The sequence below is a fragment of the Cyprinus carpio genome, chromosome B22 (genome assembly GCF_018340385.1).
Source record: "Cyprinus carpio isolate SPL01 chromosome B22, ASM1834038v1, whole genome shotgun sequence".
NCBI classification, from domain to species: Eukaryota; Metazoa; Chordata; class Actinopteri; order Cypriniformes; family Cyprinidae; genus Cyprinus; species Cyprinus carpio.
In genome coordinates, this window is record NC_056618.1 from 16,858,834 (window position 1) to 16,881,577 (window position 22,744).

Consider the following 22,744-nt stretch of genomic DNA (forward strand, 5'->3'; position numbering starts at 1 on the left):
AGCACTTTTGGTGCACACCCAGGTTTGTTTGACATCAGAGTTTGGTTCATTTGGATAATATGAACAATGTTTCCTCAACTCGTGTACGCACCTGTGAACTGTACCAGAGTCCACCTAAAAAGTGTGGTCTGTGGTACAGTTCATGCAAACTCCAATACAGTTTGGTTCTGATGTGAAAGCAATCACACTAAATAATGGAAGTGAACCGCTATTAATGACATATGAAGTGGTCAAAATGTGTATTTATGCATTAACTCACTCGCTTTTCCTGAAAAGCATGACAGACACATTGCAGCATAGAAAATGTATCTCATTTCCACTCATAGAAATAGACTCCAACATTCTTTTGAACCTTTGCATTATAGATGGACAAACAGACACGTGCTTTTCTCTGTTAGCACTTTGGAAAGGAATCCAAACTTTCAAAATCCGAAGTACACCCAAAGTGCTTGATGATTTAGAGCTGTACTCTGCAAAGCTATAGTTTATACTGAACATGTTGAGATATTTTTTTTTTTTAATTTCTTTTCTGCATTTTCAAGAGTAAGGATGAAGAATGAAGAGAAGACACCACACATACAAGCAAGCATACAATATGACTTGTGCTGGGTTTTCATGTGTGTCCAATAAAAAGAAACACAGATTCTATGCTGTCCTGCTTTTTATTGTCAAATCCCCCCCACACACACACCTGTTTCCATGACAGCCTGAAAACAGGTACATCTCAAAAAATTAGAATATCATGGAAAAGTTCTTTATTTTCTGTTATTTAATTCAAAAAAGCAAACTTTCTCATATTCTAGATTCATTGCACACAAACTGAAATACTTCAAGAGTTTTTTTGTTTTAATTCTGATGGTTACGAGTTACAGCTTAGGAAAATTAAAAATTCAGTATCTGAAAAATTAGAATATTTTCTCAAAGATCAATCAAAATAAGATTTACAAAACAGAAACGTTCAAGATCTCCAAAGTAGGTTTAATTATGCACTCAATACTTGGTTGGGGCTCCTTTTGCAGGAATTACTGCTTCAATGCGGTGTGGCATGAAGGTGATCAGCCTGTGGCACTGCTGAGGAGTTATTGAAGCCCAGGTTGCTTTGATAGCAGCCTTCAGCTCCTCTGTATTGTTTGTCAGATGTTACTTATCTTCCTCTTCACAATACCCCATAGATTCTCTGTGAGGTTCAGGTCAGGTGAGTCAGCTGGCCAATCAAGCACAGTAATACATGGTCAGAAAACCATTTGGCAGTGGTTTTGGCACTGTGGGCAGGTGCTAAAGTCCTGCTGCAAAATGAAATCATCTCCATAAACCTTGTCAGCAGATGGAAGCATAAAGTGCTCCCAAATCTCCTGGTAGATGTCTGCATTGACTTTGGACTTGATAAAACACAACAAACCAACACCAGCAGACGTCACAGCACCCAAATCATCACTGACCTCAGCAACTTCACACTGGACACTGGATTCTGTGCCTCTCCAGTCTTCCTCTAGACTCCAGAACTTGATTTCCAAATGAAATGCAAAATTTACTTTCATCTGAAAAGAGGACTGTGGACCACTGAGCAACAGTCCAGTTGTTTTTCTCCCTACACCAGGTGAGATGCTTTTTACATTTTTTTCTGGTTCAGGAGTGGCTTGGTTCTAGGAATGTGACAGCTGTAGCCCGTTTCCTTGAAGACGTCTGAGCATGGCGACTCTTGATGCGCTGACTCTGGCTTCAGTCCATTCCTTGTGAAGCTCTCCCAAGTTCTTGAATCTGCTTTTCCTGACAATATTCCCAAGGTTGTGGTCATCCCTGTTGCTTGTCCACCTTTTCCTACCACACTTTTTCCTTCCAGTCAACTTTCTATAAATATATTTCAATACAGCACTCTGTGAACAGCCAGCCCTTTCAGCAATGACCTTCTGTGACTGACCCTCCTTGTGGAGGGTGTCGATGATCGTCTTCAGGACAACTGTCAAGTCAGTAGTCTTTCCCATAATTGTGCTTGCATGTTCTAAACTAGCCCAGGAGGTACCCATTATTTCTACTCAAAATTAATCAAACTAATCAAGCTCAAAATGGAATATTCCATTTTTTTTGAGATACTGAATTTTTAATTTTCCTAAGCTGTAAGTCATAACCATCATAATTAAAACAAAAAACTCTTTACATTACAATTTACATTACAAAAAATAAAGATTTTTTCCATGATATTGATTTTTTGAGATGTACCTGTATTTGATGCAAGTCAAAAAGTCAGGAAGATTTGGCAACAAAACTTCAGTGTCCTTTTAGAGTCTCTAAGTGTCCTTTTTGAAAAGATGTCTACATTTATCTTAAAATAAACTAGCAGAAAATACAGTTTTGTAAGAATCACCCTTCAATCTTTTGGTTTACTTTGCTGGATATGGTAAATAATGACAAAATTAATGTGTTAAACAAGATAAATGGTAGATGTTTAATTTCACCATGAGTGTGCAATTAATCACGGTTAAATACACAAAAATCCAAATTAAAAAAAATGTAATCTATTGACATCCCTACTGTAAATATAAACTAGAATCAAGCAAAGTTCTCAGGCTTGTAACCCAGAGTCTGTTAATAGCAGGTAACAATGTACAACAATAGTAAAATGCCAGCAATTAATAAATGTTAACATTACACACATAAATCCAGACAATCTAGAACAAACAGTAAACTCTTCCTTACTTTTTTTAAATGTACATTGAATTGAAAAATCTGTGCACTTACAGAGAGATCTTAGTGGTGTCATGATGGGTCAGATAAGTATTCACTGTGACCTGGATGAGTGACCTAAACCTCAATACAAACAGAAGAGCTCACTGTGCTATATTTAATGTTTTCTCCATATAAGATCATGCTGTTTATAACTTTGAGAGTCATAATATTACTATGAAACAAGATTGCAGTGACCACTGTGGTTTAATTGCCCAATAAAACATCTGCCAGAGATATTATTTTCCTTTTGGAAGGACTGTTACAGTCCATCCCTGGTAATAAATCTTAAAGGTTTTAAAGGTCCTGCTTGCCAAACTTCTCAAATTGGTCAAGAGGAAAATATCTGCTCACATGCCTGAGATTGAACTAAATCTATTACATACAATAAAAGAAAAAAGATTTAAACTAATTTGTGTGAAAGGTTATATGCAAATGACATTATATGCAAAAATGACTTTATCTTGACTTAGAAGAAGAAGTAATATGGACATTAATTGTCCAAAAACAAACACAGGAACAATGGTCAGTATGGTGTATAACATTGGGTGATTTAGCAATTTTAATCGATATTTAAAAGATAAATAGATTCTGAAAAATACATCCTATATTACCTTTACCAAAAATAAAAGCTTTTAGGCATCAGTTTTTGCTGTCACCCCTGAAACTCAATACCAGTGACAGCTGACTACTTCTCTACATCCAAACGAAGTTACTCCTCTGTGCCAAGTTATATTCATTTTATGGATGCTACATTGAAATAAGAGCTGTTATATCAAATTAAACAAATTACAAATAAGTTCACATATGACAACCTACGTGAACAAGAACAGTACAACCTACATAAAGAATGGATTGTAAAACATTTTAAACAATATAAGTACATAATCTTAAAATATAGGAGTATGCTATTTCTTTAAGATGAAAACATCTCAACATTACAAAATTATGTATAAAAATGTTTTTAGATGAGGTAAAAGATAAATAAATAAAAAGAAAAAAAGAATGGCAACTTGAATTCTATTTTCCCCTAGGACAGAGTTACATTACCATAAACCAAGTAGAATTACATGACCAAATCAAGCTGGACTGTTCTGCTGACTGATCAGTAACAACACTATATAAAGTGGCAGCTACTGAATGTAGCACAGTGGCCTATAGAAGGTGGGTAAGCTATGCAACTTATCTGCAATTTCAGAATATGGTTTATATGTGTCTGTTTGAATATAAAACACCATGAAATACTCTTTTTCTGTTTCTTGTTTACTGATGTTGTTGTTTTTTTTTTCAGAATCCTGAACTTGACAGCTGATATTTCTCTCTGAACATCACACAAGGTAAAGTGCTATTAATGTAAGATTAAAAGTTCTTCACTTGTTCTTCACCAAATGATGCTAACAATAAAGTTATTCTTTCTAGAAGGTTCTCTACTTGGTTTTAGTAAATGAACAAATATTTTAATGCACAACGTATTAGAGTTAAAAGCCAAAGAAGTTTGAAAAAACTTTCAACTAAAGTTAAAAAGTGAACCAAATTAAGTTTGTCAGCATTGTGATGTCAGTTCTGCTCCACAGTGAAGTGCAATCATGGGAGATGGTGAAATGAAGTGTTTCGGCCCAGCGGCCATTTACCTCCGGAAAACAGAAAAAGAGAGAATTGAGGCTCAAAACACCCCCTTTGATGCAAAAGCGGCGTTCTTCGTGGTAGATGCAGATGAGATGTACCTGAAGGGTACTCTTGTTAGTAAAGAGGGTGGCAAAGCTACTGTCAAAACTCACAGTGGGAAAGTATGATAGATAAAAAATGATTTCATGTGTTACTGTGCTTTAGTCTCCAGTAAAATATTGTAAATTATGTGTACAAAAATTATGCGTACCTTTTTCTGATTACTGATCAATGTTCATTACAGACTGTCACAGTAAAAAAAGATGAAATCTTCCCCATGAATCCTCCCAAGTTTGACAAAATTGAAAACCTGTGATTAAAGCGCCACTCAGGCGGTCAAAAAGCGTGCAAATGCACTTGCGACGCCAGCGCGGGCGGGTAATCGAGCGGCGTAGAAACGACGTTGTTGGCATGTCACTCTATCTGTAGTACTTTCGTATACAAGCAACTTACCAAATGGAATGTGTTGTTTAACCTTCTGAGAGAAATACTACTCCAGAATCCACTTACCGTGAGCATAACTGGTAAGCGTTGTCGGAGATGGAGAGATGTTGAGGTGGGGCTTCAATCCTCTTTTTCGCCTCTGTATCCCGTCACAACAACTGAGTCGTACACTGGGAGCCACTTGATGGCTGGACACTGACCGCAGAACAAGCCAGAGTAGGTCTGGAAACAGAATAGATGTTTTACAATGCCTCCATCCCATCCTAGGTTCTAAAACTGATTTTTACTAGACTTACGTATATCATCCATGCTTGCGTAACGCTCCTTTGTGTATACAGCAACAGCCAGGTTCATTGCGTGTGGTTCCTCATGGCCATGTCCTCAATTCTTTGGTCAAACTTTGGAGGAGTCATGGGGAAATTTCATCTTTTTTTATCTGTGACGTCGTAATGAACAGTGATCTAATCAGAAAAAGGTTACGCAAATTTTTGTACACTAGTATACTATATTTTAACTGGAGACTAAATCACAGTAACACCTGAAATCATTTTTTATCTATCATAACTTTCCCACTGTGGTTTTTTTTTGACAGTAGCTTTGACACCCTCTTTACTAACAAGAGTACCCTTCATGAGTACATCTCATCCTGCATCTAACACGAAGAACGCCCGCTTTTGCATCAAAGGGGGTGTTTTAGAGCCTGCAACTCGTCCTTTTTCTGGTTTTCGGAGGTAATGGACGCTTGTGCACAAACGACTCTCATCTTCACCATGCTCCCATGATTTCACTTTCACTGTGGAGCAGAGACTGACACTCCACAATGGCTGTACTAAACTTAATTTTTGTGGTTCACCTTCACTTACCTTTAGTTGAAAGTTTTTTCAAACTTCTTTGGCTTTAACTCTAATACGTTGTGCATTAAAATATTTGTTTCATTTACCTAAAACCAAGTAGAGAACCTTCTAGAAAGAATAAAACCCCCTTTATTGTTAGCATCATTGGTGAAGACAAGTGAAGAACTTTTTAAATCTTCATTCAAGCACTTTACCTTTTGTGATGTTTTCAAGAGAGAAATATCAGCTGTCAAGTTCAGTTCGGAAAAAAAAAACACAACATCATTAAACAAGAAAACAGAAAAAGATGTATTTCATGGTTGATTGTTTATATTCACAACAGACACAATATAAAACCGATATTCTGAAATTCGCAGATAAGTCTGGGCATAGCTGACCCACAGAGCCATTCTATAGGCCAGACTGTGCTATCCTTCAGTAGCTCCACTATTATTGTGTTTTGTTCTAGCTCAGACGTCACAGACAGCCAGCTTGATTTGTTCATGTATTCTACTTGGTTTAATGGTAATGTAACTCTGTCTAGGGGAAAAAGAATTCACAGTTGCCATTGCTTCTTTTTCTTTTTATTATGAGTTGATCTTTACCCTCATCTACAAACAACTTTGTGGTTTACATATATCTTGTGTAATGTTGAAGAATGTGTTTTTCATCTATCAAAAAATAGCAGACTGCTCTTATATTTGTTAAGATGTATGGCTAGCTTATAGTGTGGTTTGAAACATTGTTTTACAATCAATTCTTCTGATCTAAGGGTTGTCCGTTCCTACGTTTGTTCACTGGTCGGGTTGTCATATTTAACTTATTAAATGGTAATTTGTTTAATTTGATGATAACCGCTCTTATTTTCAATGTAGGCGTCCATAACATGAATACCTAACTTGGCACAGTGAGCAGTCGGAGCGTTCGACTTTGAGAGTAGGAGGCAACGTGTATTCATCTGTTCACCCTGTGTAGTCGAGACGGGAGTTTTCACACTCCGGGTGGATGAGAACAACAAATTAATTTATTACTTCAAGTTAATATCGAGTTCTACCTATTTTGGTTATACTATTACAGTGCCTGCTTTATTTTCAGATCGTGAGAACCAGTCTGTTCTGATTACGTGAGTAAATATTGCTCTGGTAGAATAAGCTAAAGGTTTTCAATTATATGTATAAATTACTTGAAAATGTATAACTAAAAGATGAACTTGTTTCAATCTCCAGTGGAGAATCTGGTGCAGGAAAGACTGTGAACACAAAACGTGTCATTCAGTACTTTGCAACTTTTGGTGCGATGTCTGGACCGAAGAAGCCAGAACCAGTCCCTGGAAAAATGCAGGTTAGTAAAACACCTATTCTAGATGGTGTTACTGATTACAGTATTTGTGCTTCACCTCATACCTACTATCTACTGCCCTACAATTACATTAGGGATCACTGGAGGACCAGATTGTGGCAGCCAACCCTCTGCTGGAGGCTTATGGTAATGCCAAGACTGTGAGGAACGACAACTCCTCTCGTTTTGTAAGTTGCACTTATGAATTATTACAGCATTGTGCAACGTCAATCACACTTTTAAAGTGGCCAAACAGTTTAGCATTTGTAAATGATTTCAACCTCTGTAGGGTAAATTCATCAGGATTCACTTTGGCACCACTGGAAAACTGGCCTCAGCTGATATTGAAACTTGTGAGTCAACACTGTTTTAAGCCAAATATTTCTATTTGGAGACTAACAAGTGGATTAATCAATTGAACTCAATGTCTTTTTCATCACTTTTTACAGATCTGCTGGAAAAGTCGAGAGTAACATTCCAGTTGTCTGCTGAGAGGAGTTTACCACATCTCTTCTACCAGCTCATGACTGGTCACAAGCCAGAGCTGCTCGGTGAGAAATCTACAGGATTAAATCAACTAGAATTATTTCCTAGTTTTAAAGAGCACTGTTAACATGCTGCACATCAACTCTTTATAGAGGCCCTGCTCATCACCACCAACCCTTATGACTATCCAATGATCAGCCAGGGTGAAATCACTGTCAAGAGCATCAATGATGTGGAGGAGTTCATTGCCACAGATGTATGTGGACAACTCAGTTTTTATTAGTAGTAGTAGAGGTATTTTCAGATTACAAGCAATTTATCTGGCATGAAATTAAAAAGAAGAACAATAGCATGAACTGGTGTAAATACTGCATGACATGCAATATAAACTACATATTAATGCATTGCGTTTTATTTGGTCTGTGTAAAAACAGACTGCCATTGACATTCTGGGCTTCAGTGCTGATGAGAAAATCAGCATCTACAAGCTAACAGGTGCTGTGATGCATCATGGGAACATGAAGTTCAAACAGAAGCAGAGAGAGGAGCAGGCTGAACCTGACGGCACTGAGGGTAGGGTGTATTATTAACACAAATTAGCATGCAAACATTGACTTCATTAGTGAAAGTAATGCATAAAACTGTTCTTCCTCAGTGGCTGATAAAATTGCTTACCTCATGGGCATCAACATGCTGAAAGCTCTGTGCTTCCCCAGAGTGAAGGTCGGGAATGAGATGGTGACCAAAGGCCAGACAGTACCACAGGTGATCACTTATCTTCTTAGTAGATGAAAAAACATAGGAATGTCCCATAGACATTCAGAAAAAAAAATATTCTTGAAAAAAAAAATAAGTATAATATCAGTTTCACTGACCTTTGAATTTCTCAGGTGAACAATGCAGTCTCGGCTCTCTGCAAGTCTGTCTATGAGAAAATGTTCTTGTGGATGGTTGTCCGTATCAATGAGATGTTGGACACCAAGCAGCCTAGACAGTTCTTCATTGGTGTGCTGGACATCGCTGGATTTGAGATCTTTGATGTGAGCATCAGTCATTAATGTTTCTGAAAGAATCAAGATATAAAAGATAGCAGTCAGCAGTAAGAACGTGCTTCTGCATGATTATCAGTTCAACAGCTTGGAGCAGCTCTGCATCAACTTCACAAATGAGAAACTGCAACAGTTCTTCAACCACCACATGTTTGTTCTGGAGCAAGAGGGGAGTACAAGAAAGAAGGCATTGAATGGGAGTTCATTGACTTTGGTATGGACTTGGCTGCCTGTATTGAGCTCATTGAGAAGGTAAGAGGATATTCTGAAAATTAAATTTACTGTTTACATTGTGACTGTACTTGAGTGTGAATATTTCTTCAACAGCCAATGGGCATCTTCTCCATCCTTGAAGAGGAGTGCATGTTCCCCAAGGCTACAGACCCAAGCTTCAAAAACAAGCTGCATGATCAGCATCTGGGCAAATGTGCAGCTTTCCAGAAGCCCAAGCCTGCCAAAGGTAAGGCAGAGGCCCACTTCTCTCTGGTGCACTACGCCGGTACTGTGGACTACAACATTGTTGGCTGGTTGGACAAGAACAAGGATCCACTGAACGACTCTGTTGTGCAACTTTACCAAAAGTCATTGCTCAAAGTGCTGGCCTTCCTGTATGCTGCGCATGGAGCTGCTGAAGGTATGAACATCTGCATTTCCTGAATTCTTCAAAATTAATTTTAATGACATGCAAAACAGAGAAAAGACAACTGTATCTTAATGTAATACACTATGTGATCACATATTCTACACTTCAGAAAAACATTAAGTATATCCATGAACGATGATGACAGAGAAGTTAATATCTGTCAATATCAGATATCAATCTATTGAACAGCTTAATATAAAGCAACATAAAATTAATAATAACTTCTTTCTTTGACATAAAACAGCTGAGGGCGGTGGTGGAAAGAAAGGCAAGAAGAAGGGTGGTTCCTTTCAGACTGTGTCTGCACTTTTTAGGGTAAACATGATTCTCTTTTTTAATGAAATATCTAAACATCTCTATTAAAGACTGAACTAATATCATAAACTTTCCACAGGAGAACTTGGGTAAGCTGATGACTAACCTGAGGAGCACTCACCCTCACTTTGTGCGCTGCTTGATTCCTAATGAATCCAAGACTCCAGGTAAACTTGATCCCCAAAGAATCAAATGCATCACAGTTTTGAAAATATCTCTGGAACCTTAACAACATTTGCATTGCAGGTCTGATGGAGAACTTCCTGGTTATCCACCAGCTCAGGTGTAATGGTGTGCTGGAGGGTATCAGAATCTGCAGGAAGGGTTTCCCCAGCAGAATCCTATATGGCGACTTCAAGCAGAGGTAAAGACTTTTTGCAACCTCCTAATTGCAGAGGATGCACCACCTAATCTTCATCATGTTAAGAATATATTTTTGTAGTTTCACAAGAACATTACTCTCCTTTGAATGTCCTCTAGATACAAAGTATTAAATGCTAGCGTCATCCCTGAGGGACAGTTCATTGACAACAAAAAGGCTTCAGAGAAACTCTTGGGCTCTATTGATGTTGACTACACCCAATATAAGTTTGGACACACCAAGGTAAGCTCCTCAGTTAATATACCACATGGCATAACAAAAAGTTCTCTAATTATAATGAATGACTTGATAATTTACCTAACTTGAGTAAAAACATACCTTAATGCCGCATTACACATTTCTAATGTTATGCCTAATGGTTAAAGAGTTGGACTTATAACCCAAAAGTTGCGGGTTCAAGCCTTGGTACCAGCAAGGATTGTAGGTCGGGGGAGTGAATGTACAGTGCTCTTTTCCACTTTCAATACCACGAGCAAGGCACCAAACCCCCAACGGTTGCTCGGGCGCCGCAGCAAAAAAGCTGCCCACTGCTCCGGGTGTGTGTTCACGGTGTGTGTGTTTGTTCACTAAAGACCTATATGGACCCCCTTTGTGCTTGGGAAATTATCATGCTTCCCCAAAGTGTTAAATCATAGATGAAATCATTAGAATACTCAATTGTCAGCATTTTAGATACATTATATTTTTATAATTTTATTTTAACAGGTGGTACAATCCTGATCATATGAACTTTTTACAAGCAGTGTATTTTAGGAGTTCTAATAAATAGATGATTGAAGACAATGTCAACAATCAAATTAAGGCATATTCTACAAACAGCTAACCTGCTGAACATTAATTAAATACAACATCTCATTTGCAGTGTAGTCAAACATAAGCATGAGGTTGTTAAAAATGGTATTAAAGCCATTGCACAGTGCACAACCAGTGCACAACATTTCAGCCACCTATTTTTCATTTTACAAAAACTTTTTAGAGTCAGAATTAGACAGAGCTTTTTTTTCCCTGTGTGTTTACACACACAAGGAATTAATTCTGGAGTCAGGAGTTTCCAGTGCAGAAAGTGCAAACATAGTGCAGACATAATAAAAGGCAATAAAAATGAAATAAAACCTTAATAATAATAAAGAGAATAGACAATAAATAATTAATAAAAAAAATAATATGTAAAAAAAAAAAATTAGGGCTACCCTCGACTAAAGATTTTTCTGGTCGACTAGTATTTGTTCATTTGAAGCATTAGTCGACTAATCACACGTTTATTAATACATCATTTAAATCATAATAATGAGCCTTTGATTGCCTACATTGCCTAATAAGCGCACAAGTATATGCATAAAGCTTGCCAAAGCACACTGGCTTTAATATGATTGAGTATTTTAAGTGCAAGCACCGGTGCCTCCATCTGTCCTGCAGTGAGCTACTGTTCAGCTTCCACACTCCACACAGACACTAGAACAGCGCACATATTTCTAGATTAACATAAGATTGAGTGGCCATCTAAAGTTGCTGCTATTTACATATTTCAGATGATAAGTCATATTTGATGTCGATGAATGATTGGCGAGCGTTTGGATGTCCTGCCTGATGTACTGTATTACCACATTGATGTTGTTAACTATCTGCATAGATTCTGCCAATGTGGAATTTTTTTTTTTTTTTTTTTTTTTTCTGCGACTAAGCAACTATTAAGATTTTGGTGGACTAACGGTTATTCAACTATTATCGGGCAGTAGGGTTAGTGGGGGTGCGGGGGAGGGGGATCTCCTGAAGTCCACTGTCATCTCCACTGTTTTGAGCATGTTCAGCTCCAGGTTATTATTACTGCACCAGAAAGCTAGCTGCTCAATCTTAGCAGACTCGTGTCCATCCTGGATGAGACTAATGACTGTAGTGGGGAAAGTCAAGGCCCAATGGTTAGAGAGTTTGACTCCTAAACCTAAGGTTGTGGGTTCTAGTCTTGGGCCGGCAATACCACAACTGAGGTGCCCTTGAGCAAGGCACCAAACCCCCAACTGCTCCCCGGGCACCGGGGCATAAATGATTGCCCACTGCTCTGGGTGTGTGTTCAGGGTGTGTGTGTGTTCACTGCTGTGTGTGTGCACTTTGGATGGGTTAAATGCAGAGCACAAATTCTGAGTATGGGTCACCATACTTGGCTTTATGTCTGTATGTCATGTCACTTCAAACTTCAGGAGCTTGACTGAGGGATCCTTTGAAGTGCAGTCATTCATGTAGAGGGAGAAAAGCAGTGGGGAGAGAACACATCCCTGAGGGGCACCAGTGCTGATCGAGACAGTCCTGGATGTGAGTTTGCCCAGCCTCACTAGCTGGATGCCCGTCTGTCTGGAAGCTGGTGATCCACTGACAGACTGGGGAGGTCATGGAGAGCTGTACTGCAGGATGTAATGCAGTCCCATGTTGACTGCATCATCCACAGCCCCTTTTGCTCTGTAGGCAAACTGAAAAGGATCCAGCAAGGTTCCAGTGATGTCTTTTAGGTAGGGCAGGACCAGTCTCTCAAATGACTTTATGACTACAGACTTGAGAGCAGCAGGTCTGTAGTCATTATTCAGTTTTATGTTTGCTTTTCAGGCTCCGTGTGTCTCTCAGTGATTTAAACGGGCCAGGCAGGGGTTGGATGTGTAGCAAGTGGTTCAAAATCACGCTGCATTTCCACCATCGGGCCAGAAGCACCACTGCGCTTCACTAAAACCCGCCCTTTACACACCTCTCAGGAACAATGTCACGCAACCCCATCATTTCACCAATAAAAAGAAGTTATCAGAAAACTAATAAGAAATAAGTCACTGGAACTAGCGCAATCACAAAATGAATTTGATAAAAGCGGCCATTTGTTTGCATGCTTTGTTAAAGATTTAAATCCAAAAGCATCAATTTTTACAATAATAAGTGATACTTTGATCATAATGAATTAATTTAATTTAATAAAAAAATTAGTCACACAGAAATAAAGCGGTATGAACATAGCCTACCTGCTTATTCCGTTGAGTCTGTTTCTGTATATGTGTATGTGTAATCACCGTATATAAATCACATTTAGAAAGAATGTTGATTTCTATATTTTTATAAAAGCTCCTGAACAAAAAAAAACATTATATTTTTATGACATACGCGGGGCTAAACTCTTGAGACAAGACTTATGACAGATAAAATATGTTACTAAATAAACACATGATTGTGATAGACAATAAGAAGCTGACGTCTGACTGCTTCAAGCGGTCATATTTACCATGTTTACTATGGTAATGTTAATACCGTGCATAGTCTTTTGCATCGCTTTTTAAATATTTCTGCCTTGTATGGTGATCATAATCCACAATGGATCAAGTTATTTCAAGCACTCACTGCTGTCTGAAAGTGAGTTTTGAGCTCAACTTATTTTAAAAGTCTTTAATGCTGGTGTTATAGCTGTTAACTTTATGAAATGATCTGTGGCGCTGACGCTCTCCAGATGCGGAGAAACTCCGCCTTTGTTGATAACCACTCCTCTAACCCCAGCTGGCCCACTTTGCCCCAAGGTTTTCATTGGGCCAAAAAACCCGGGCCGTTGGCCCTGAGGAAACACCGGCGAGGCACAATCTAGCCCCGGAAGTGACAGTGGAAACGCACCTGGCCCTGGCATGCACTAGTACGCCCGCTTTTAGCCCGACTGTGGAAATGCGGCTATTAAGTCCAGTGATTTGGGGGTTTTTGGGGATCGGAATGATAGTGGAGCCTTTGAAGCAGCAGGGAACTTCACACAGTTTCAGTGATCCGTTGAAGATCTGTGTGAAAATGGGGGCCAATAGGTCAGCAAAGATTTTTAGACAGGCAAGTGAAACACCATCTGGGCCTGAAGCTTTCCTAGTCTTCTGTTTTCTGAAGACCTTGTTAATGTCCTCTACACACACTTTAAGCACAGGTTGAATGGTGGGGGAGGCAGAGAGGGGGGTTGCAGAGGGATAGGCGAATGTGTGAAGTGAGGATCAGAGCGGGTGGGGGGTAGTAGTCTGGGCTTTTCAAACCGGCAGTAAAACACATTGAGATGGTCAGCCAGTTGATTCTCAACAGACTGTGGGGGTGGTGCCTTGTACTTGATGTTCCTCAGACCTATCCAAACCAATGCCAGGTCATTAGCTTTTTGAGTACCTTTTTTAGCCACTCTGATCTCCTTTGTTAAACTGATTCTTGCCTGGATTTACAAGATTTTATCCCCAAGAATCCACTTTGGTGTGACAAAGCTGTTTGAGTTTCCCAGTAAACCATGGTTTATCATTGTTGAATGATATGAATGTTATGGTGGGAATGCACATATCCTCACAGAAACTGATGTATGATGTTACAGTCTCTGTGAGATCGACCTGATCGGTGGCTTCAGCTTCTAAAACACTCCAATCAGTGCAGCTGAAGCAGGCTTGTAAACCCCACTCTGATTCATAAGTCCATCTTTCTACAGTCCTTATTACAGGTATAGCTGATTTCAGTTTCTGCTTGTGGGTCGGTATAAGATTAACCAAACAGTGGTCAGAGAGCCTCAAAGCTGAATGTGGGACAGAGACATATGCATCCTTTATTTTGGTGTAACAGTGGTCTGTTAAGACATGTAAAACGCTGTCTGTATTTTGGCAGTTCATGGGAGAAATCTGCTTTATTAAAATCTCCAAGAATGATTAAAAGAGAGTCCAGGTAACATTGCTCCATTTCAGATATTTGTTCAGGCAGCTGTTGCAATGCTGCGCTTATGCACGTCTGAAGTGACGTAAATATTCACAATAATGAACAAGTTTTATGAAGAGTGCCTTTAAATTAAGAGAGCACATCTTCTTCAGAAAACAACACCAACTTTCATTTATGTAGCAATAATATATATATAGCCTTTTGTTTTCCCTGTTAACTCCACGATATGATCCACTCTGTACACCTACATAACTATTCATAAGTAGCAAATTAGGAGTTTGAGGGAAAAGTCATAATTAATGGTTTGTTAGTAGCTAGAACTGGACATTAAGATAAATTTTGACCAACTTTTCTAAAAAAGAATGACTAAACACCGAACAAACAAAAACAGCAAAAGAATGGGAGAGCTCCACATCAAGTCAGCCATTTGTGGCGTCATCTTGATTACATATATTGATTACATTTCATCCACTCCTCATAATCCAATTGCTCCTGACCCACATTGCTTTGATACCAATATACATGTATCCATTTTTTATGAAGATTCTTCTTAGGAAAAAAAAATAAATAAATAATCTTACAACCTTACACAAACACAGCCAGACAGCACTGAAAGCAGCTAATGTTCATCAGATCAAATAATTCAGCAGATGAATATGGAGAAAACAATTCCAAGAAATATAAAGTAAATTTGTGTAATGACGTAAATATTTCTTCAAATATGCACACTTTTGTCTACAATCCTTAATTGACGATATTCAATGAAGCTTGCATGTGACTGCCTGCCTCAATTTTGTTGAGGCGGCACAAAATTTGATGGAGCAGCCCCCTCATAGTTCTCTATGCAGGAAAAAAAACCTGTATAACAGACAGTGTACCATAACCCAGGTCACATTTATATTGAGGAGGAGTACTTGGCTTCTTGAACATTGTACCACTTAAAATGTTCTAAACATTCTTGTAGGTGTTCTTCAAAGCTGGTCTGTTGGGTACTCTTGAGGAGATGAGAGATGAGAAACTAGCAACACTGGTTACTATGACTCAAGCTTTGTGCCGTGGATACGTCATGAGGAAAGAGTTTGTCAAAATGATGGAGAGGAGGTACAATCTACTTACAAAACTGTTTGGAACACAACTGTTTAGTACCACACATTGATAATGACTGATTTACTGATTACAATTTACACAGAGAATCAATTTATTCCATCCAATACAACATCCGCTCATTCATGAATGTCAAACATTGGCCATGGATGAAGCTCTACTTCAAGATCAAGCCTCTTCTGAAGAGTGCAGAGACTGAGAAAGAAATGGCGGCCATAAAGGAGAACTATGAAAAAAAGAAGGAGGATCTGGCAAAGGCATTAGCTAAAAAGAAAGAGCTTGAGGAAAAAATGGTGTCACTTATTCAAGAGAAAAATGACCTTAAGCTGCAAGTAACAGCTGTGAGTATTTCAGATCTTATTGATCCTAATATGGATCCTATAGCTATGAATATAAGTCATTAACTACATCCATGTCAATGAACAGGAATCTGAAAACCTCTCTGATGCTGAGGAGAGATGTGAAGGTCTCATCAAAAGCAAGATCCAGCTTGAGGCCAAACTCAAAGAGACAAACGAGAGACTGGAGGATGAGGAGGAAATCAATGCTGAACTGACTGCCAAGAAGAGGAAACTGGAGGATGAATGTTCTGAGCTGAAGAAAGACATTGATGACCTGGAGCTCACCTTGGCAAAAGTGGAAAAGGAGAAACATGCTACAGAAAATAAGGTTAATATTTTTTTGACATCGTCACTGCTGATTGTGATTCAGGCTCCTGAGAATGAAACCAATAATCAATGCTTATATTTAGGTGAAAAACCTGACAGAGGAGATGGCATCTCAGGATGAGAGCATTGCCAAACTGACCAAAGAGAAGAAAGCCCTCCAAGAGGCACACCAGCAGACTCTTGATGACCTTCAGGCAGAGGAAGACAAAGTCAACACTCTGACTAAAGCTAAGACCAAGCTTGAGCAGCAAGTTGATGATGTAAGATGTTTGACATGAGAATGAGACCAACAATCAATATAAAATTAATTTTGTTGTTATATACCAGATTTGAATGCTCTGGTTTATATCACAATAGCTTGAGGGCTCAGTGGAGCAAGAGAAGAAGCTCCGTATGGACCTTGAGAGAGCCAAGAGGAAACTTGAGGGTGATCTGAAACTGGCCCAGGAGTCCATAATGGACCTGGAGAATGACAAACAGCAATCAGATGAGAAGATCAAAAAGTGAGTGGATGTCAGGCTTCCCACGATTACACATTTGACAAAAAAAGTATTTTGCACATTTTACAAAATACTACTTTCAAAACAGGAAGGACTTTGAGATAAGTCAACTTCTCAGCAAGATTGAGGATTAACAGTCTTTGGGAGCACAGCTTCAGAAGAAGATCAAAGAACTTCAGGTAATGCTGACCATAATCTTTTCTATGTGAAACTGTGAAGTTGATGGCAAATCAACATTACAAATATCACAATAGGTTTTTTTCCCTCAATTAGGCTCGTATAGAGCAACTAGAAGAGGAAATTGAGGCAGAGCGTGCTGCTCGTGCTGAAGTGGAGAAGCAGAGAGCTGATCTCTCCAGGGAACTTGAAGAGATCAGCGAGAGGCTCGAGGAAGCTGGTGGTGCCACTGCTGCTCAGATTGAGATGAACAAGAAGCGTGAAGCTGAATTCCAGAAGTTGCGTCGTGATCTGTAAGAGTCTACATTGCAGCATGAAGCTACAGCTGCAGCTCTCCGAAAGAAGCAGGCAGACAGTGTGGCTGAACTCGGAGAACAGATCAACAACCTCCAGCGGGTCAAGCAGAAGCTGGAGAAGGAGAAGAGTGAATACAAGATGGAGATTGATGACTTGACAAGCAACATGGAGGCTGTGGCTAAAGCAAAGGTAATGTCATTAGAGAATCATTAAATATAAAAGCATCTTTACAAACATCTGCATATAACCCTGTACCTTTTAAGGCTAATTTAGAGAAGATGTGCCGTACCCTGGAAGACCAGTTGAGTGAAATCAAGACGAAGAGTGATGAAAATGTTCGTCAGCTGAATGACATGAATGCACAACGTGCAAGACTTCAGACTGAAAATGGTAAGGCATGGCAAATAAGGTACACATGTAAAAACCTTCAAAAAAATATTAAAAAGTTTCTCTGTTATTATATTTCATAGTAATATTTCTAACGTTATTTCAAAGAGAATTTAGCCGTCAACTGGAAGAGAAAGAAGCACTTGTTTCACAGCTAACTAGAGGAAAACAGGCTTATACACAGCAAATTGAGGAACTCAAAATGCATATTGAGGAGGAGGTCAAGGTAGAGTTATAAAAAATTAATGAGTTAATTAATTTTGAAAATTAAGTTTCAACATTCAAAATAATTGTAAAGATTGGAATTTTGGAAAACTAAAAATATGCTGCCTTACAGACCAAGAATGCTCTGGCCCATGCGGTTCAGTCTGCACGTCATGACTGTGATTTGCTCAGAGAGCAGTATGAGGAGGAGCAGGAGGCCAAAGCTGAACTCCAGCGTGGAATGTCTAAGGGCAACAGTGAGGTGGCTCAGTGGAGAACCAAATATGAGACTGATGCCATCCAACGCACTGAGGAGCTTGAGGAATCCAAGTAAATACAACAAAGAACAATGTCTCTAGCTCCCTACATTTAATATCACAAATGTTGGTAAGATTTCATTATTTCATTTCACTTTCTTCAGGAAAAAGCTTGCCCAGTGTCTGCAGGATGCTGAAGAATCCACTGAAGCGGTGAACTCCAAGTGTGCCTCTCTGGAAAAGACCAAACAGAGACTGCAGGGTGAAGTAGAGGACCTCATGATTGATGTGGAGAGGGCAAATGCATTGGCTGCCAACCTTGACAAGAAGCAGAGAAACTTTGACAAGGTGAGAAGGATGGGGATAATCTTGAAATCTAAACCTTGAGCCATGAATTTGGCTAATTAACAATGACCATCTTTTTCTTCAGGTCCTAGCAGAGTGGAAACAGAAGTATGAGGAAAGCCAGGCTGAACTAGAAGGTGCTCAGAAAGAAGCTCGTTCTCTCAGCACTGAGCTGTTCAAAATGAAGAACTCCTATGAGGAAACACTTGACCACCTTGAGACCCTGAAGAGGGAGAACAAGAATCTGCAACGTAAATACCACTTTAATTTGTACACCAAGGATGTAAGAAAAGAGATGTCTTAAAACAGAACACATTACAATTCTACTTTTTAAACTTTTTAGAGGAGATTTCTGACCTAACTGAACAGCTTGGAGAAACTGGAAAGAGCATTCATGAGTTAGAGAAAGCCAAGAAGACAGTGGAGTCTGAGAAAGCAGAGATCCAGACTGCACTTGAAGAAGCTGAGGTGCCATTGTTTTGCTAAAATTTGAGCATTATTACAACATTGCTATTAATAATATTAAAACATTATATATGGAGTGGAATGAAATCCTGAAATGAAAAACATAATTTCTGCAAATTATTTCCTTTTTAATTATTCATAAATGTATGTATTACAAAATTTAAAAAACTCAAATTTAATTCAGAATTAAGTCAAAATAATTATTTTTTGTAGGGCACCCTGGAGCATGAAGAGTCCAAGATTCTTCGTGTGCAGCTGGAGCTGAACCAGGTGAAGAGTGAGATTGACAGGAAGCTTGCTGAGAAGGACGAGGAGATGGAACAGATCAAGAGGAACAGCCAAAGAGTGATTGATTCCATGCAGAGCACTCTGGACTCTGAAATCAGAAGCAGAAATGATGCCCTGAGAGTCAAAAAGAAGATGGAGGGAGATCTAAATGAGATGGAGATCCAGCTGAGTCATGCCAACCGCCAGGCTGCTGAAGCCCAGAAACAGCTCAGGAACGTCCAAGGACAACTCAAGGTATCTTTCTGTAGAATGAGGAACTGCAACACATATAAAAACCTTTGAGAATATGAATATGATACATGAATTAAATAAATCATGACATGCAACTAACAAAGAAAGAACATTGTCACAGGATGCCCAACTGCACCTTGATGAAGCTGTCAGAGGACAGGAGGACATGAAGGAGCAGGTGGCCATGGTGGAGCGCAGGAATAACCTGATGCAAGCAGAGATTGAGGAGCTGAGAGCTGCACTGGAGCAAACAGAGAGAGGACGCAAAGTGGCAGAGCAGGAGCTGGTGGATGCCAGCGAGCGTGTGGGACTGCTGGACTCACAAGTACAGAAAAACTATACTTGGAGCACATTCAGGTTACATGATAACAGAGTTTTAGTTAAATGTACACTAAACTACCTGCTTAAACCCCACAGAATACAAGTCTTATTAACACAAAGAAGAAGCTTGAGGCTGATCTGGTCCAGGTTCAAGGTGAGGTGGACGATGCAGTCCAGGAGGCCAGAAATGCAGAGGAGAAGGCCAAGAAGGCCATCACTGATGTGAGTGTTTACATTCTGTTGCTCTACTCTAAATTAAACAGTTATTTGACTTTATTTATCTGCATGTGGTAACAAAGGGTACCTTCATGGAAGGCATTTCAGTCTATATTGGCTAGTTCATTTGAATTGGCTTATATTTCAGGCTGCCATGATGGCTGAGGAGCTGAAGAAGGAGCAGGACACCAGTGCTCACCTGGAGAGGATGAAGAAGAACCTGGAGGTGACTGTCAAAGACCTGCAGCACCGTCTGGATGAGGCTGAGAGTCTGGCCATGAAGGGTGGAAAGAAACAGCTCCAGAAACTGGAGTCCAGGGTAAATTACAAGCTAAATACAGTCTTAGATGAACTAGCTATGGCAGAGATTTGACAGGTGACAACAATAGTCCCCTGTTGCACATACAGACTTTACTGGTAAATTACCTATCAATTACCATTAAGAGATCATGTGTGAACAGGGCCCTTTCAAAAATTCTGGTAAATTTGTGCATTTTTGAAATTACTGGTAAAGTCATTCTGGTAATTTTACAGCAATTTACTGTTATTACTGTGTGAAAGGGGCTAATAACTCTCTAATGAAGGTGCGCAAGTTGGAGGCTGCAGTCGAAGCTGAACAGAGACGTGGTGCAGATGCTGTGAAAGGAGTGCGCAAATATGAAAGGAGAGTGAAGGAGCTCACCTACCAGGTACAACTACACAGGATTTAGAAACTTATATTTCATTATAATATACATAGGTAAACTAAGACCATGAACAATACTTTCACCCAAAGACTGAGGAAGACAAGAAGAACGTGACCCGACTGCAGGATCTGGTAGACAAGCTGCAGCTGAAAGTGAAGGCCTACAAGCGCCAGGCTGAAGAAGCTGTAAGTCTAATGTCAAATGTCTTAAGTGTGAAGTTTTGATATTTTTTCAAATAGTTTTGATACATTCAGTGCAATGCTCTGAAAGGAGTTGGACATCTGGTGTCATCCTAACAGGAGGAGCAGGCCAACACTCACCTGTCCAGGTACAGGAAGGTGCAGCATGAACTGGAGGAGTCTCAGGAGTGCGCTGACATCGCTGAGTCCCAGGTCAACAAGCTGAGAGCCAAGAGCCGCGACGCTGGGAAGGTAACAAAGGCATATAGTAGTTGTAAAATGAGACATTGAATGCGTGATGTTGTCGAGCTGTACTCTGTAAAGCTAGAATTTATATGTAATATGTTATAATATTTTTCAACAAATTTGTTATTTTCTGCATTTTCAAGAGTAAGGATGAAGAATGAAAAGAAGATACCACACCTACAAGCAAGCATATAATAAGACTGTACTGGGTTTTCATGTGAGCCCAATAAATTGAAATACAATCTCTATGCTGTCCTCTTTTGTTGATGTCAACCATATGAAACTTCTTTCAAACATTTATATGTATCCATTCAACTGACATGTTTATTCAAAGAGGCTTAGCTATTTATCAGTAGTAGGGTAAGGTAAATAACGTTAAGCAGTTATCAGTACAAAGTTTATCAAACATATATATGTTTACATGCTAATATTACAAAAATATATAGCTAGGAAAGTTGTTTTTACACAAAAGACAAAAACTTTATTCTTAAACTAGCTAAATAACATATTATACACTGAACAAAATTATAAACGCAACACTTTTATTTTTGCCCCCATTTTTCATGAGCTGAACTCAAAGATCTAAGACTTTTTCTATGTACACAAAAGGCCTATTTCTCTCAAACATTTTTCACAAATCTGTCTAAATCTGTGTTAGTGAGCACTTCTCCTTTGCCGAGATAATCCATCCACCTCACAGGTGTGGCATATCAAGATGCTGATTAGACAGCATGATTATTGCACAGGTGTGCCTTAGGCTGGCCACAATAAAAGGCCACTCTAAAATGTGCAGTTTTACTGTATTTGGGGGTCCGGGGGGGTCCGAAAACCAGTCAGTATCTGGTGTGACCACTATTTGCCTCACGCAGTGCAACACATCTCCTTCACATGGAGTTGATCAGGTTGTTGATTGTGGACTGTGGAATGTTGGTCCACTCCTCTTCAATGGCTGTGGGAAGTTGCTGGATATTGGCAGGAACTGGAACATGCTGTCATATACGCCGATCCAGAGCATCCCAAACATGCTCAATAGGGGACATGTCCGGTAAGCATGCTGGCCATGCAAGAACTGGGATGTTTTCAGCTTCCAGGAATTGTGTACAGATCCTTGCAACATGGGACCATGCATTAACATGCTGCAACATGAGGTGATGGTCGTGGATGAATGCCACAACAATGGGCCTCTCAGGATCTCGTCAAGTTACACGTGGTCTGCGGTCGTGAGGCCGGTTGGATGTACTGCCAAATTCTCTGAAACGCCTTTGGAGACAGCTTATGGTAGAGAAATTAACATTTAATTCACGGGCAACAGCTCTGGTGGACATTCCTGCAGTCAGCATGTCAATTGCACACTCCCTCAAAACTTGCGACATCTGTGGCATTATGCTGTGTGATAAAACTGCACATTTTAGAGTGAAGGGAACTAAAAATATCCTATAGTGTTTATAATGTTGGTACATTATAACATTATTAGGCCTGCCATTGTTATTTTTTTGAATGTAATAAAATGCGACTTATACATGACTTATCATTTTTTTCCTCTCAAAAACATAATTTATTTTTAGTGTGTTTTTAAAAAAACATGCAGCAAATGAAAATAGGCGATTAAACGGTTAA

The 22,744-nt window shown here is 39.3% G+C and overlaps 1 pseudogene; it reads left to right on the plus strand.

Annotated features, from left to right (window-relative positions):
- The first annotated feature begins 4,292 nt into the window (after positions 1 to 4,292).
- Positions 4,293 to 21,328, plus strand: LOC109082302 (annotated as a pseudogene).
- The last annotated feature ends 1,416 nt before the right edge of the window (positions 21,329 to 22,744 follow it).